The sequence below is a fragment of the Grampus griseus genome (assembly GCF_964374135.1).
Source record: "Grampus griseus genome assembly, chromosome: 21".
Lineage (NCBI taxonomy): Eukaryota > Metazoa > Chordata > Mammalia > Artiodactyla > Delphinidae > Grampus > Grampus griseus.
In genome coordinates this window covers 4,190,672-4,207,730 of record NC_139015.1, presented here as the reverse complement: position 1 = coordinate 4,207,730, position 17,059 = coordinate 4,190,672, and positions in this window count along the sequence as shown.

Genomic DNA, 17,059 nt, shown 5'->3' with positions numbered 1-17,059 from the left:
AAGTACATGAAAGGATGTTCCACATCATACGTTATCCAGGACATTCAAATTAAAACAACAAGGAGATATCACTATACATCTGCTAGTGTAGCAAACATCTAGAACACACGACACCGAATGCCAGTGGTTTGTGGAGCAACAGGAACTCTCATTCCTTGCTGGTGGGAATGCAAGGTGGTACAGACACTTTGTTTTTCTCTAATGATTGAGAATCTTCTAAAACTTTAATAAGCTACTGAAGACCATTATACAAGACAAGGGGTTTTTTAAAATGCCATGTAAATATGTTCTTAAATTTTTTATCAGCAATTTATAAGGTGAGCCACATGAGATTTGGATCTCAGTACTATGCTTTCCTTTTTTTTTTTAAACATCTTTATTGGATTATAATTGCTTTACAATGTGTGTTAGTTTCTGCTGTATAACACAGTAATTCAGCTATACATATCCATTTATCCCCAAGTCCCCTCCCTTTTGTGGCTCCCTCCCACCCTCCCTATCCCACCCCTCTAGGTGGTCATAAAGCACCGAGCTGATCTCCCTGTGCTATGCGGCTGCTTCCCACTGACTATTTTACATTTGGTAGTGTATATACATCCATGCCACTCTCTCACTTCGTCCCAGCTTACCCTTCCCCCTCCCCGTGTCCTCAAGTCCATTGTGTACATCTGCATGTTTATTGCTCTCCTGCCCCTAGGTTCTTCAGATACATTTTTAAAAATATATTCCATATATATGTGTTAGCATACGGTATTTAATTTTCTCTTTCTGACTTACTTCACTCTGTATGACAATCTCTAGGTCCATACACCTCACTACGAGTAACTCAATTTCGTTTCCTTTTATGGCTGAGTAATATACCCTTGTATATATGTGCCACATCTTCTTTATCCATTCATCTGACACTTAGGTTGCTTCCATGTCCTGGCTGTTGTAAACCGTGCTGCAGTGAATATTGAGGTGCATGTGTTTTTTGAATTATGGTTTTCTCTGGGTATATGACCAGTAGTGGGATTGCTGGGTCGTATGGTAGTTCTATTTTCAGTCTTTTAAGGAACCTCCATATTGTTCTCCACAGTGGCTGTATCAATTTACCTTCCCACCAACAGCGCAAGAGGGTTCCCTTTTCTCCACACCCTCTCCAGCATTTCTTGTTTGTAGATTTTTTGATGATGGCCATTCTGACTGGTGTGAGGTGATACCTCACTGAAGTTTTGATTTGCATTTCTCTAATGATTAGTGATGTTGAGCATCCTTTCGTGTGTTTGTTGGCAATCTGTATATCTTCTTTGGAGAAATGTCTATTTAGGTCTTCTGCCCATTTTTGGATTGGGTAGTTTGTTTTTTTGATATTGAGCTGCATGAGCTGCTTGTAAATTTTGGAGATTAATCCTTTGTCAGTTGCTTTGTTTGCAAATATTTTCTCCCATTCTGAGTGCTGTCTTTTCATCTTGTTTACGGTTTCCCTTGCTGTGCAAAAGCTTTTAAGTTTCATTAGGTCCCATTTGTTTATTTTTGTTTTTATTTCCATTTCTCTGGGAGGTGGGTCAAAAAGGATCTTGCTGTGATTTATGTCATAGAGTGTTCTGCCTATGTTTTCCTCTAAGAGTTTGATAGTCACTGGCCTTACATTTAGGACTTTAATCCATTTTGAGTTTATTTTTGTGTATGGTGTTAGGGAGTGTTCTAATTGCATTCTTTTACATGTAGCTGTCCATTTTTCCCAGCACCACTTATTGAAGAGGCTGTCTTTTCTCCATTGTATATTCGTGCCTCCTTCATCAAAGATAAGGTGACCATATGTGCGTGGGTTTATCTCTGGGCTTTCTATCCTGTTCCATTGATCTGTATTTCTGTTTTTGTGTCTGTACCATCCTGTCTTGATTACTGTAGCTTTGTAGTACAGAATGTGGTCAGGGAGCCTGATTCCTTCAGCTCCGTTTTTCTTTCTCAAGATTGTTTTGGCTATTCAGGGTGTTTTGTGTTTCCATACAAGTTGTGCAATATTTTGTTCACAAATTAAATGAGCATTGTGAAACCAGCTTTTGAAGGCCAACCTGGCAAACATTAAAAAAGAAAGTTACTGCCCAGTATTGGCCCAGGTTTGGTGGAAAAGACACACTTCTCTTTCTGCTGGGCGCTAAGACGACATATTTGTTTCCCGTGGTGCTGTGACAGATTGCCACAGATGTGTCCTCTTACAGTGCCGGCAGCCGGGAGTGTGAAATGGGTCTCACGGGCTGAAATCAGTGTGGGCATAACTAGTTCTGTTGGTAGGCTCTCAGTGAAAGTCCGTTTTCTTGCACAGGATCCGGTGATGGTTTAATGCTCTGCGTTTATAGTCTTGAAATTGCACTGGGTCCTGCAGATTATGTAGCTGGTTCTGCCTCTACCTCCTCCTTGCTGTTCCTTCCTCTGAACCTTTTTCTTTTTCTTTTTTTTTTTTTTTTTGCGGTACACAGGCCTCTACTGTCGTGGTCTCTCCCGTTGCAGAGCACAGGCTCCGGATGCGCAGGCTCAGCGGCCACGGCTCACGGGCCCAGCCGCTCCGTGGCATGTGGGATCCTCCCGGACCAGGGCACGAACCCGTGTCCCCTGCATCGGCAGGCGGACTCTCAACCACTGCGCCACCAGGGAAGCCCTCTAGGTACTTTTTGATTTCCTCTTTGATTTTTTTAGTGATCTCTTGGTTATTTAGTAGTGTATTGTTTACCCTCCATGTGTTTGTATGTTTTACGGGGTTTTTTTCCTGTAATTGATATCTAGTCTTATAGCGTTGTGGTTGGAAAGGATACGTGATATGATTTCAGTTTGTTTAAATTTACCAAGGCTTGATCTGTGACCCAAGATATGATCTGTCCTGGAGAATGTTCCATGGGCACTTGAGAAGGAAGTGTATTCTGTTGTTTTTGGATGGAGTGTCCTATAAATATCAATTAAGTCCTTCTTGTTTAATGTGTCATTTGAAGCTTGTGTTTCCTTATTTATTTTCATTTTGGATAATCTGTCCAATGCCGAAAGTGGGTTGTTAAAGTCCCCTACTATTACTGTGTTACTGTCAATTTCCCCTTTTACGACTGTTAGCATTTGCCTTATGTATTGAAGTGCTCCTGTGTTGCGTGCGTAAATATTTACAATTGTTATATCTTCTTGGATTGATCCCTTGATCATTATGGAGTGTCCTTCTTTGTCTCTTGTAATAGTCTTTATTTTAAAGTCTATTTTGTGTGATATGAGAATTGCTACTCCAGCTTTCTTTTGATTTCCATTTGCATGGAATATCTTTTTCCATCCCCTCACTTTCAGGCTGTATGTATCCCTAGGTCTGAAGTGGGTGTCTTTTAGATAGCATATATACAGGTGTTGTTTTTGTATCCATTCAGCCAGTCTATGTCTTTTTTGGGAGCATTTAATCCATTTACATTTAAGGTGATTATTGATATGTACGTTCCTATTACCATTTTCTTAACTGTTTTGGGTTTGTTATTGTAGGTCTTTTCCTTCTCTTGTGTTTCCTGCCTAGAGAAGTTCCTTTAGCATTTGTTGTAACTGGTTTGGTGGTGCTGAATTCTCTTAGCTTTCGCTTGTCTGTAAAAGTTTTAATTTCTCTGTCGAATCTGAATGAGATCCCTGCTGGTTAGGGTAATCTTAGTTTTAGGTTTTTCCCTTTCATCTCTTTAAATATGTCCTGCCACTCCCTTCTGGCTTGCAGAGTTTGTCCTGAAAGATCAGCTGTTAACCTTATGCCAATTCCCTTGCATGTTATTTGTTGCTTTTCCCTTGCTGCTTTTTTTTTTTTTTTTTTTTTTTTTGTAGTACGCGGGCCTCTCACTGTTGTGGCCTCTCCCATTGCGGAGCATAGGCTCCGGACGTGCAGGCTCAGCAGCCATGGCTCACAGTCCCAGTCACTCCACGGCATGTGGAATCTTTCCGGACCAGGGCACGAACCCACGTGCCCTGCATCGACAGGCAGACTCTCAACCACTGCGCCACCAGGGAAGCCCTCCCTTGCTGCTTTTAATATTTTTTTCTTTGTATTTAGTTTTTGATAGTTTGATTAATATGTGTCACAGCACGTTTCTCCTTGGTTTATCCTGTGTGGGATTCTCTGCACTTCCTCGACTTGAATGACTGTTTCTTTTCCCAACTTAGGGAAGTTTTCAACTGTAATCTCTTCAAATATTTTCTCAGTACCTTTCTTTTTCTCTTCCTCTGGGACCCCTATGATTCGAATGTTGGTGCATTTAATGCTGTCCCAGAGTTCTCTGAGACTGTCCTCAATTCTTTTCATTCTTTTTTCTTTATTCTGCTCTGTGGTAGTTATTTCCACTATTTTATCTTCCAGGTCACTTATCCATTCTTCTGCCTCAGTTTTTCTGCTGTTGATTCCTTCTAGAGTATTTTTAATTTCACTTATTGTGTTATTCATCATTGTTTGTTTGCTCTTTATCTATTCTAGGTCCTTGTTAAACGTTTCTTGTATTTTCTCCATTCTTTTTCCAAGATTTGGGATCATATTTACTGTCACTGCTCTGAATTCTTCTTCAGGTAGACTGCCTATTTCCTCTTCATTGGTTTGGTTTGGTGGGGTTTTCCTTTTCTCCTTTATCACTGTGTATTTCTCTGTTTTCTCATTTTGTTTAACTTACTGTGTTTGGGGTCTCCTTTTCTCAGGCTGCAGGTTTGTAGTTCCCTTTGTTTTTGATATCTGCCCCCAGTGGGTAAGGTTGGTTCAGTGGTTTGTGTAGGCTTCCTGGTGGAGGGGACTGGTGCCTGTGTTCTGGTGGATGAGGCTGGATCTTGTCTTTTTGGTGGGCAGTAGCACATCTGGTGGCGTGTTTTGGGGTGTTTGTGAATTTATGATGATTTTAGGCAGCCTCTCTGCTAATGGGTGGGGCTGTGTTCCTGTCTTGCTAGTTGTTTGGCATGGGGCCTCCAGCACTGGAGCTTGCTGGTCTTTGAGTGGAGATGGGTCTTAGCGTTGAGATGGAGATCTTTGGGTGAGTTCTCACCGATTGACATTACGTGAGGCCAGGAGGTCTCTGGTGGTCCAGTATCCTGAACTTGGCTCTCCCACCTCAGAGGCTCAGGCCTGACACCTGGCCAGAGCACCAAGGTCCTGTCAGCCTCACAGCTGAATTTGCATTTCTTCAGTTGGTGAGTTTTTCGTCTGCTTCCCCCGGTTCTCTGTTTCTTGTCATCACTACCTTCTGTGCTTCTCCTAGCACCGTTTGGACTATCTGTGGGATAAAGTAAAAGGTACTTTCCCCCTGGGGTGCAAGTATAGTTGTGGTAGGAGTTGGGGTGAGGTTGTGTATCTGTTTCCCTTCACACTAAGACTTTTCTTTCACAGTTTTTGCTAGTCTCTTCCCAGCCTCCCTAACTGACTTAAAGGGGAAATAGATCACAGTCAAATTAGCCCTAACGGCTTCTAATGCATTTTCTAGAGCTTTTCTGAGTTGGGATCCAATGCAGTAAGAGGAGCAGACAGTACAGCCACTTTGGAGGACAATTTGGATGTGTCTTATGAAAGTAAATATATCCTTAACCATATGATCTAGCAGCTGTGCTCCTGTTATTTGCCTGAAGGCGTCAAAAAGGTGTGTGTACACAAAAATCTGCACGTGGATGTCTATAGGAGCTTTATCCATAGTTGTCAAAACTTGGACACAAACAAGTTGCCCTTCAGTAGGCAAATGAATAATTAAACTGTGGTACAGCCAGACAATTAAATATTATTCAGCATAAAAATAAGTGAGCTTTCAAGCCATAAAAAGCCATGGAAGAACCTTAAATGCATGTCACTAAGTGAAAGAAGTTAATCTGAACAAAACTATACACTATAGGCTTCCAACTAGAATTACATTCTTCAAAAGGCAAAATTATGGACATGGTAAAAGAAACAGTGGTTGCCAGGGGTTGGAGGGCAGGATGAGTGAACAGGGGGAGCACAGAGCAGAGAAGTTACTCTGTATGATAATGTGGTGGTAGATATGGGTCATTATAGAGTGGTCGAAACCCTTAGAAGGCACCACACCAAAAGTCAATACTAATGTAAACTATGGACTTGGTGTGACAATGATGTGTCAGTGTAAGCGTGTGGATGGTAACAAATGTTCCCCTGTGGTGGGGATGTTGATAGCGCAGGAGGTTGTGAGTGTGTGTAGGCAGAGGTTATTGAGAATTCTCTGTATTTTCTGCTCAATTTTGCTCTGAACCTAAAACTTCTAAAAAAAAAAAAAAGTCTTTTAAAATTTATTTTATTATAAATGTGGAGATGTTGTTTGAAAGATATAAATGAATAAGTTCTGGAGGTCTACTGTACAGCATGGTAAAATATATATATATATTTTTGGTAGGTAATCAGGTATATGTCTATTTTCTCATACAACTTAAAGCTTTTCTAAATTTTGTGCAGTGTAATGAAAGTAGCACGTTATATTTAAATTTTGATTAACTAGAGACAAGGTGAATGGAAAGACTCAACAACACTAATGATAGAATCCAAATGGGCAGATTTTCATATAATCTCAAATACTATATTTTTGCTTCTATAAGCATTAGTGTTTTTACTGAAGTATAGTTGATTTACAATATTACATTAGTTTCAGGTGTACAAAATGGTGATTCAATATTTTTATAGATTATACTCCAGTTAAATTTATTACAAAATAATGGCTATATGTGTGCTGTACAATATATCTTTGTTGTTTATTTATTTTATACATACCACTTTGTATCTCTTAATCCCCTACCCCTATCTTTCCCCGTCTCTCCTTCCCTCTCCCCACTGGTAACTACTAGTTTGTTCTCTATATCTGTGAATCTGTTTCTGTTTTGTTATATTCATTTGTTTTATTCTTTAGATTCTATAGATAGAGTATTTGTCTTTCTCTGTCTGACATAATTCACTAAACATAACACCCTCTAGGTCTATCCACGTTGTTGAAAATGGCAGAATTTCATTTTTATAGCTGAGTAGTATTCCATTGTTTGTATATGTGAGTGTTTGTGTGTGTGCCTGAGTGTGTGTGTGTATAATCTTCTTTATCCATTCAACTGTTGATGGACACTTAGGTTGCTTGCATATTTTGGCTGTTGTAAATATTGATGCTGTGAACATTGGAGTGCATGTATCTTTTTTTTTAAAATTTATTTAATTTATTTATTTTTGGCCACGTTGGGTCTTCGTTGCTATGCACAGGCTTTCTCTAGTTGCAGTGAGCAGGGGGGCTACTCTTCATCGTGGTGTGCGTGCTCCTCATTGCAGTGGCTTCCCTTCTTGAGGAGTATGGGCTCTAGGTGCACAGCTTCAGTAGTTGTGGCACGAGGGCTCGGTAGTTGTGGCTTGTGGGCTCTAGAGCATAGGTTCAGTAGTTGTGGCGCACGGGCTTAGTTGCTCCATGGCATGTGGGATCTTCCCGGACCAGGGATCAAACCCATGTCCCCTGCACTGGCAGGCGGATTCTTAACTACTGCGCCACGAGGGAAGTCCCTAGAGTGCATGTATCTTTTTGAATTAATGTTTTCATTTCTTCAGATATATAGCCAGGAGTGGAATTGCTGGATTTATGGTAGTTCTTTTTTTTTTTTTTAATTTAATTTTTGCTGCATTGGGTCCTTGTTGCTGCACATGGGCTTTCTTTTTTTTTTTTAGTTGCAGCGAGTGGGGATTACTCTTTCTTGCAGTACGTGGGCTTCTCATTGCGGTGGCTTCTCTTGTTGTGGAGCACGGGCTCTATGCATGTGGGCTTCAATAGTTGTGGCACGTGGGCTCAGTAGTTGTGGCTCACAGGCTCTACAGCACAAGCTCAGTAGCTGTGGCACATGGGCTTAGTTGCTCCGTGGCCTGTGGGATCTTCCCAGACCAGGGCTTGAATCCGTGTCCCCTGCATTGGCAGGCAGATTCTTAACCACTGCGCCACCAGGGAAGCCCCATATGGTAGTTCATTTTTAGTTTTTTTAGGAACTTCTGTGCTGTTTTCCATAGTGGCTGTACCAATATACATTCTCACCAACATTGTACTAGGGTTCTCTTTGCTCCACATCCTTGCCAACACTTGTGTTTTGTAGACTTTTTGATGATAACCATTCTGACAACTGTGAATTAATAGCTCATTATGGTTTGGATTTGCATTTCTCTGATGATTAGCGATGTTGAACATCTTCTCCTGTGCCTATTGGCCATCTGTATATCTTCTCTGTAAAAATGTCTGTTCAGGTCTTCTGCCCATATTTTAATCAGGTTGTTTGGTGTTTTCTTGGTATTAAGTTGTGTGAGTTGCTTATATATTTTGGATATTAATCTACCATATCATTTGCAAATATTTTCTTCTATTCATTAGGTAGTCTTTTCATTTTGTCTATGGTTTCTTTTGCTGTACAAAAGCTTTTAAGTTTAATTAGGCCCCAATGGTTTATTTTTGCTTTTGTTTCTTTTGACTTCGGAGACAGAGACAATAAAATATTGCTACAGTTTTTGTCAAAGAGCGTTTTGACTCTGTTCTCTTCTGGGAGTTCTATGATGTTACATTTACATCTTTAATCCATTTTGAATTTATTTTTGTATATGGTGTGAGAAAATGTGCTAAAATCATTCTTTTACATGTAGCTGTCCAGTTTTTTCAGCACCACTTATTGAAGAGACTGTCTTTTCTCCACTGTATATTCTTGTGTTCTTTGTCATAGATTAATTGACCATTAGTGCATGGATTTATTTCTGGGCTCTCTGTTCTATTCCATTAATCTATGTGTCTGTTTTTCTGTCAGTTCCATGCTGTTTTGATTACTGTAGGTTTATAGTATTGTCTGAAGTCAAGGAGCATGATATCTCCAGGTTTGTTCTTTTTTCTCAAGATTGCTTTGGAAATTCCGGGTCTTTTGTGGTTCCACATAACTTTTAGGATTATTTGTTTTAGTTTTGTGAAAAAATGTCATGGGCATTCTGATAGGGTTTGCATTAAATCTGTAGATTTCTTTGTGTAGTATGAACTTTTAAACAGTATTAATTCTTCTAATCCGTGAATATGAGATATCTTTCCATTTTTTTGTATCATCTTCAGTTTCCTTCATCAGTGTTTTAGTTTTCAGAGTATAGGTCTTTCAACCCCTTGGTTAAGTTTATTCCTAAGCATTCCATTCTTTTTGTTTGTTTGTTTGTTTTTTGGGAGGGTATGCGGGCCTCTCACTGTTGTGGCCTCTCCCGTTGTGGAGCACAGGCTCCGGATGCGCAGGCTCAGCGGCCATGGCTCACGGGCCCAGCAGCTCCGCGGCATGTGGGATCTTCCCGGACCGGGGCACGAACCCGTGTCCCCTGCATTGGCAGGCGGACTCTCAACCACTGCGCCACCAGGGAAGCCCCGCATTCCATTCTTTTTGATGCAATTTTAAACAAAATTGTTTTCCTGCTATAAGCATTCATAGGTTTTGAAAAAAAGAAGTTGGGTTATGTTTACAGTCTCACTAGAGACTGGCAGTACTCTAGTAGTGAAGCATGGTGATATTTTACATCTCTCAAGTGCAGTTTTGTAGAAATTTAAATTCCATCACAAATTACTCAAAACAATTAGTTTATTCCAAAAACACTTTTCATAAAATCTTGATGAAAGTAAAGTTTCAACAAGAGTGTGGGGACAGAGCATGGAGGGAAGGATCCATGTTGAAACAAAGGGAAATAATTCCCTCAGAGATTAGTCTTTATTTGTTAAACTGAGTTCTTGAATTGCGTATGGATGCCTTTTTTTAAATTGCAGTATAGATGACATATAATGTTGATTTCAGGTGTACAGATTAGTAGTTTGACGTTTATGTGCATTATGAAATGATATCCACAATAATTCTTGTATCCATCTGTTACCATACAAATTTTTTACAAAACAGTTGACTATATTCCTTGTGCTGCCCTTATATCTCCGTGATTTACTTATTGTATGACTGAAAGTTTGTGCTTCTTACTCCCTTTCACCTGTGTTGTCCATTCCCCTTCCCCTTCTTACAACCACCAGTTTGCTTTCTTATCTGTGAGTCTGTTTTGGTTTGTTTTCTTTTTGGGGGTTACACATATAAGTGAAATCATGTGGTATTTGTCTTTCTTTGTCTCGTTTATTTTGCTTAGCATAATTACCTTCTAGATTATTCATGTTGTTGCAAATGGCAAGATTTCATTCTTTTTACAGCTGAGAAATATTCCATCCTATGAACATACCATATCTTCTTTATCCATCCATCTATAAATTGCTTCCGTATCTTCGCTATTGTACATAACAACACTGTGATGAACATAGGGGTGCATGTATCTCTTTTAATTAGTGTTTTCACTTTCTTCACATAGACACCCAGGAATGGAATTCCTGGATCGTACAGTAGTTCTCTTTAATTTTTTGAGAAACCTCTATACTGTTTTCCATATGCAACAGTTTACATTCCCACCGACAGTGTACAAGGGTTCCTTTCTCATGAATGCAGTTTTTGGATCCACATACCAAATGTAAATATTTATAAATTATTGGATTGACAGAAGGTTACAGAGAAATCATGTTTTCTGTATTTTGCTGTCATGTATTCAACATAGCTCATAGCAGTTAAAGAATAAAGACACAGATCAAAAGGAAATCATTAAAAAATATTTACCATGGAAATGCTAATCATATCAAAGTTGACATGTATATCACCATCTGGCAAAGCCAACTATAGAAAAAGGAATACTATCAGAGGTAGAGATTACATTCAAACCATGAAAATATTTGTTCTCAAGAGAAAAAAATGAGTGTTCCAGCAATGATAATAAACAACTTAAAACTGAACACATGAGAAACAAGTTAATTCAGTTGTATGTTAATTTTTAACATTATTATACAAAAATAATCAATTCATAAAACTCTTGTGCTCAGTACTATTAATAAAGACCTTTCCTGGAATATACATTTAGGCAAAAAACTATAGTATATGTTAGATTTATTCAGTGTTTCCTTTTGATTAGAGTTATTCATGTAGTAATTTTGGAGCTATTTTGTGTCAATTGTAAGATAAAACAAATTAGTAAATATATTAGTAATTTGATGTTATATGAAGTACACCATCACCCAACTATCTAACATTCTTGCTCAGAATGTTTAACCTGAATCTAACTATAAGAAAGAAAATATTCAGAAACATCCAGATTTTGTGGTAAACTGCAGTATAACTGTGCATTTTTCAACTACTTGAATTTTCCAAGTAATAATAACAGTGCAATGTCATAAATTTTTTTAAGAGCCTGGAAGACGGTTTGAAATTAAAAGAGATTCAGAAGACAATCTAATATAGTTTCATGGTCCTGAACTGAACTGTAGGTTGGGAATAAGAATCTCTAGAGTACATTTTTGGAAACGTTAGGATACGGATTGTATTATTCATAGGTCGTATATTTGATACTGCTAATGAAATGATGTGTATGGCTTTTGTTATTATAGTTGTGAGGGCCATGTATTTGATCTAATCTTCTATTTTCTTTTTTTTTTGCCTTTCTCTGTGAGAATTTATACACAATTGATACTTCTGCCTTGGATGTCTAGAAAATTTTCTAGATGAAGCCATATGAGCTAGTTTTTCTTTCTATGAAGGTGTTTAGTAATGGACTAAATTTCTTTAACAAATAACAAAATATGAACATTTTCTATTTAGGACTCTATTAGAGTTAGTATTTTTACCCCCTTGTCATATTTATCAACATATTTTTACAATATACTTTTATTTTTGTTATACTGTCTGTGGTGTATGTTGCAATGTTAAATTCTGGCACCTAATAACATGCTTTCTCTAGTTTAAATAGTCACACTAGGCATTTATCAAATAATTTTTTCAAAGAATCAACTCTTCGCTTTGTCTAAATTCTCTAGGTTTTTTTTTTTTAGGTTTCTACTCTTTATTCCATCTTTCTACATTTTAAGTTTGATTTACTGTTCTTTTCATAGTTCAATTGGAAGAAATTTCAAGTAGTCAATACCTTTATTTTCTTCTTATATATTTCTTTAAGGCATTTCACTAACCCCTGTTTTAATTATGTCCTGCAAAAATTCATATATTATTCAGGTATATATGTTCAACTTTTCATTGGATTTTGCGTTTGAAGTATGGCATGTATCAGATGTGTGGTCCAATATCTAGGCACTTGAGGGATATTCTAGTTAACTATTTTAAAACTGTGTGTTCCTTGCGTAGAGTAATATTCTTGGTGGGGTTTTTTTTTCCTTTGAGTCAACACTTGAGAGTTCTCTCGTACAACATCTTAAATTCTGTGGGTTTTTTGTACTATAAATGAGACACATATAATGTGAGCACTTGCTTTCCTAAACATTTTAAAGTTGTTGCAATAATATTTTTTATATAGTAACTATACATGTATATAATTAGCCTTGATAAAACAGACGTGAAAAACAACTACAGAATGTATAGGTTGAGAGCACAGGCTTTCAAGTCGGACTGATGTGGTTTCAAAATCTGTGTCTTAGAAGCTATGTGACTTTGGATAAATTATAATATTGTTATTATTTAACTTACAACACTACGTGAGGATTAAATGAAAGAATGTATGAAAAACACATAGCACAGTGCCTCTTCCAAAGTATTTACTGATTTCTATTTTATTAATACTGATACTACTGCTGTCACTACTATCATTACAATTAAATCTCTCACTCCCTCCTCTAATTATTACTATAGGACAATCCATATGGTAAGCTTTTAGGGAGCTTCCCATGCCAGAAGGTCACTAGTTTTAAAGAAACGGTTGTACAGTGCAGTGAGAACCGTCAGACAGGACTTTCCCTTTGGGTCATGGGAGAGTAAGGGTCTACCTGCCTGACCCTTGTACAGCTCATGTAATAAACTCTGCAAATAATACATAAAGCTGATACTTGAAGGCATTGGAGAGTGAAAAGAAGGAGCAGATTCTGGTTGGATAATCATACTCAGAGGAGGGAGTAACAGAGTAGTTTCCCCATTTTTGCTAAGTTTAGACTGGAGGCAGGCACAGTTAGCATAGAGCAGTGAGGCTGTCAGTAGAAAACTCAAACTTTATGGCTTGAGAATCCAGGAAATTGAGTGAAGGCAACCGTGACCACTAGAGAGAGAAGACTAAATCTAGGAAAGGGAAGAGCCAGAAAGAGGGTACTCAAATCATGTTTTTCTATTTATCTGGCTGACCCCTGAACCATGCGTATATAGACCAGACTCGAAGCATTCAGCTAAAGAGAAAGGATCAAAATGAAGGTCATGAGTGGCTATCCCAGAAAGCAGAGTGCACAGTTTGCATCTAAACAAATTATATTTTGTTAAAACTAATATTTTCTAAAACAAAACAAATGTTTGCTAAAACAAAACACTTTCAGGAACAACAAATCCAGAGTCCCCAGAGCTTAACATGAATTTTGTCTGGGACACATTCCAAAATACCTGGTGGAAAGAATCTATAATTAGGTACCCATTTTTAAAAACAATCAATTGAGAACAAACCTAAGATAAAACAAATGATATTCACAGACAATGATTTTAAAACTGCTAATATATATATATATGCTTATAAAATATACTTATAAAATATGTAGGTATATATACTTTCAAAGATTGAAAATATAGGAAACATCACTAGAGAGGATAAAAACAATAAAAGTAACACATGGAAATCAAAGATATGAAAACATCCAATATCTGAAATTTGACAAAATAGGTAGTATCCAGGGGAAGCGTCATGAGAAATAACACAGTGATCTTGGAGATGCAGCAATTAAAGTTAAGTCTTAGAAAAAAACTGGAAAAATAGAGACACAGACGTAGAGATCAAATGTATGGATACTAAGGGGGAAACTGTGGGTGGGATGAATTGGGAGATTGGGATTGACATATATACACTATTGATACTATGTAGAAAATAGATAACTAATGAGAACCTACTGTATAGCACAGGGAACTCTACTCAATGCTCTGTGGTGACCTAAATGGGAAGGAAATCCAAAAAGAGCAGATATATGCATATATATAGCTGATTCACTCTGCTGTACTGTAGAAACTAACAACATTGTAAAGCAACTATACTCCAATAAAAATTAATTAAAAAAAAAGCAGAGTCTCAGGTAGCTGTTAGATCATACCAAATAGTTTAACATACACATAATTTGATTCCCAGAGAGAAAGTGTTATGGGTTGAATTGTCTCCCCAAAATGTATACGTTGATGTCCTAACTCCAAGTACCTCAGAATATGACTCTTTTTTGGAAATAGGGTCATTGTATGTAATAAGTTAAAATGAGGTCATACTAGAGTAAGGTGAACTCCTGCCCCGTATGACTGGTTTCTTTATCCAAAGGAGAAATTTGGTCACTGAGCTGCATACAGGGAGAACCCATGTAACGATAAAGGCTAAGTTCAAGGTGATGTTTCTACCCATTAAGGAACATCACAGATGACCAGCAAACCACCAAAAACTAGGGGAGAAACATGGAACATACTCTCACAGCCCTCAGAATAAACCAACACTGCTAATACCATGATCTTAAATTCCTTGCTTCCAAAACTAGGAGACTCTAAATTTCTGTTATTTATGTCCCCTCGTTAGTGGTCCCTTGCTATGGCAGTCCAGCAAACTAATACAGAAAGAAAGCAGACAGAATACTTGAAAAAATAATGGCTTATTTTTTTGAATAAGAGATATATAAAGTTATAGATTTCTACTGTGGTGTAAGAGATGAGGATAAGTTAACCTTTATGATCTAATGTTTTCTACATTTTATGTAAAGTGGCATAATATAAACTTGAAATAGATGATGGAATCCCTTGAAAAATTACTAAAAACAAAATGAAAATAAGTATATATGAAAATATTTCAATAAAAAAGTCAGGAAATGTCAGTCATAATAAACAGAGTTGCCAAAGAGAAACAAATAATGCATTACATTAACATGCTACAATATTAATAATTACATTAAACTGTAATAGACTCTCTCCAATTAAAAGGCATTAATTTTCATGAAAAATAAGACCTGTCTTAAGTACAATGACAGCTATAGTTTGAAAACAAATGGCTGGAAAATATATACTATGCGAACAGCAGGGTAGCAGGCCTTTTATTAATCTATTAGTACTGGATAAAATAGATTTAAATTTTAAAAAGTATTACCATAGGGAGAGTGGGACATTGCCTAATGATAAAATTGGCCACTCACCTTGAAATCATAACAATTGTAAATATGTATGTGACAAATAGTAGAGCTTCAAAATACATATAGGAACATTGACATAATTAAAGGACAGATTGCGTGAGCCCACAATGATATCTAGAGCAGTTTAACATTGCTATTTCAGCAACTAATATAATAACTAGATTTAAAAAATCAGAAAAAATATAGAAAGGCAAACAGCACTATCACTCACTTTGTCCTACTTGATATTTACAGACACTACTCAATAGGAACACATTCTTTTCAAGTGCGCATGATATATTCACCAGGACAGATCACATGCCGGGACATAAATTAAGTATCAATAAATTAACATATGTTGAAATTCCTGCAACATAAGTACATCAAAAAACAATAAAACAAGCATTTTAAAAATGTCCAAGTACTTTGAAATTAAACAGAAATTTCCAAATAATCCACAGGTCTAGAAAGAAAGCACAGCAAACGAGAACATATTTTGAACTAAATGGAAATGTAAATACAACTTATCAAAAGATTTGGGTGCAGCTAAGACAGTTCTTAAAGGTAATTTATGACTTTAAGTGATTATATTAGGAAAGATGAAAGATCATAATTCAATGATCTGTGTCTTTTTTTTGTGGTACGTGGGCCTCTCATTGTTGTGGTCCCTCCCGTTGCGGAGCACAGGCTCCAGACACGCAGGCTCAGCAGCCATGGCTCACGGGCCCAGCCGTTCCGCGGCATGTGGAATCTTCCCGGACCGGGACACGGACCCGTGTCCCCTGCATCAGCAGGTGGACTCTCAACCACTGCGCCACCAGGGAAGCCCGATCTGTGTCTTCTTAATAAACACAGAAAAAGGAAAGCTAATTATCCATAAAGTAGGGAGAAGGAGAAATGGCATAGATAACAGCAGAAATCAGTGAAATAGAAAAATTAGACAAAAGAGAAAAATCAATGAATTCAAAAGCTGAGTCTTTGAAAAGGTCATTAAAATTGTTAAAACCCTACTGAAACTGATTAAAAAGAAGTAGAGAACACACAGATGAACAATGTCAGTAATGAAAGAAGGAACGTTACTGTAGATCCTGAGGAAAATAAAGTAATAACAATCCTGAGGAAAATAAAGAATAACGTTACTGTAGATCCTGAGGAAAATACATCTGAGCAATGTAATTCTAAGTTCAACATTATCCTTAATGGGCCCAAATTTCTATAAACTACCCAGGAAAAAAACAGTTAACATAAATAAGCTTTCTCAGTGAAAGGAATCAAATTCATAATTAGTATCTTTCCTGCAAAAAATAACTTATCAAAGAGATGACTGCCCCGACTGCCCTGAATTCCGTAAACCTTTAAAGGATTTGTATTTTAAATATCTAGAAGACATTTTCAAGTCAACAGTAAAATGGGTAAACATTTTTAATAATTACTTTACAAAAGAAGACATATGAATGGTCTGTAAGCATATAAAAGATAATCAAAATCACTAGTCATCAGAGAAATTCAAATTAACACCCCAGTGGTAGGATGTGGAGTGACTGGAACTCTCCCTGTTTTGGTGGTGGGGATATAAAATTGCACAGTTATTTTGGAAAACAAATTAGCTTTAGAGGTAGTTGAATCTAAAACTACACATGACCCAGTAATTCCACTTCTAGAAATTTACCCAAGTGCAATGAAATATATATCCACACAGTGACCTGTATACAAATGTTGGTAGTAGCTTTGCTGAAAATAGCACCAGATTAGAAATAATCCCAATAATCTAAATTTTCATCGACTGATTCTAGCCAAATTTTGATACGTCTATGTTGTGGAATCTAAGCATCAGTGAAAAGGAGAAAACATTTGACACATATAACAACCTAGATCAACTGCAAAAC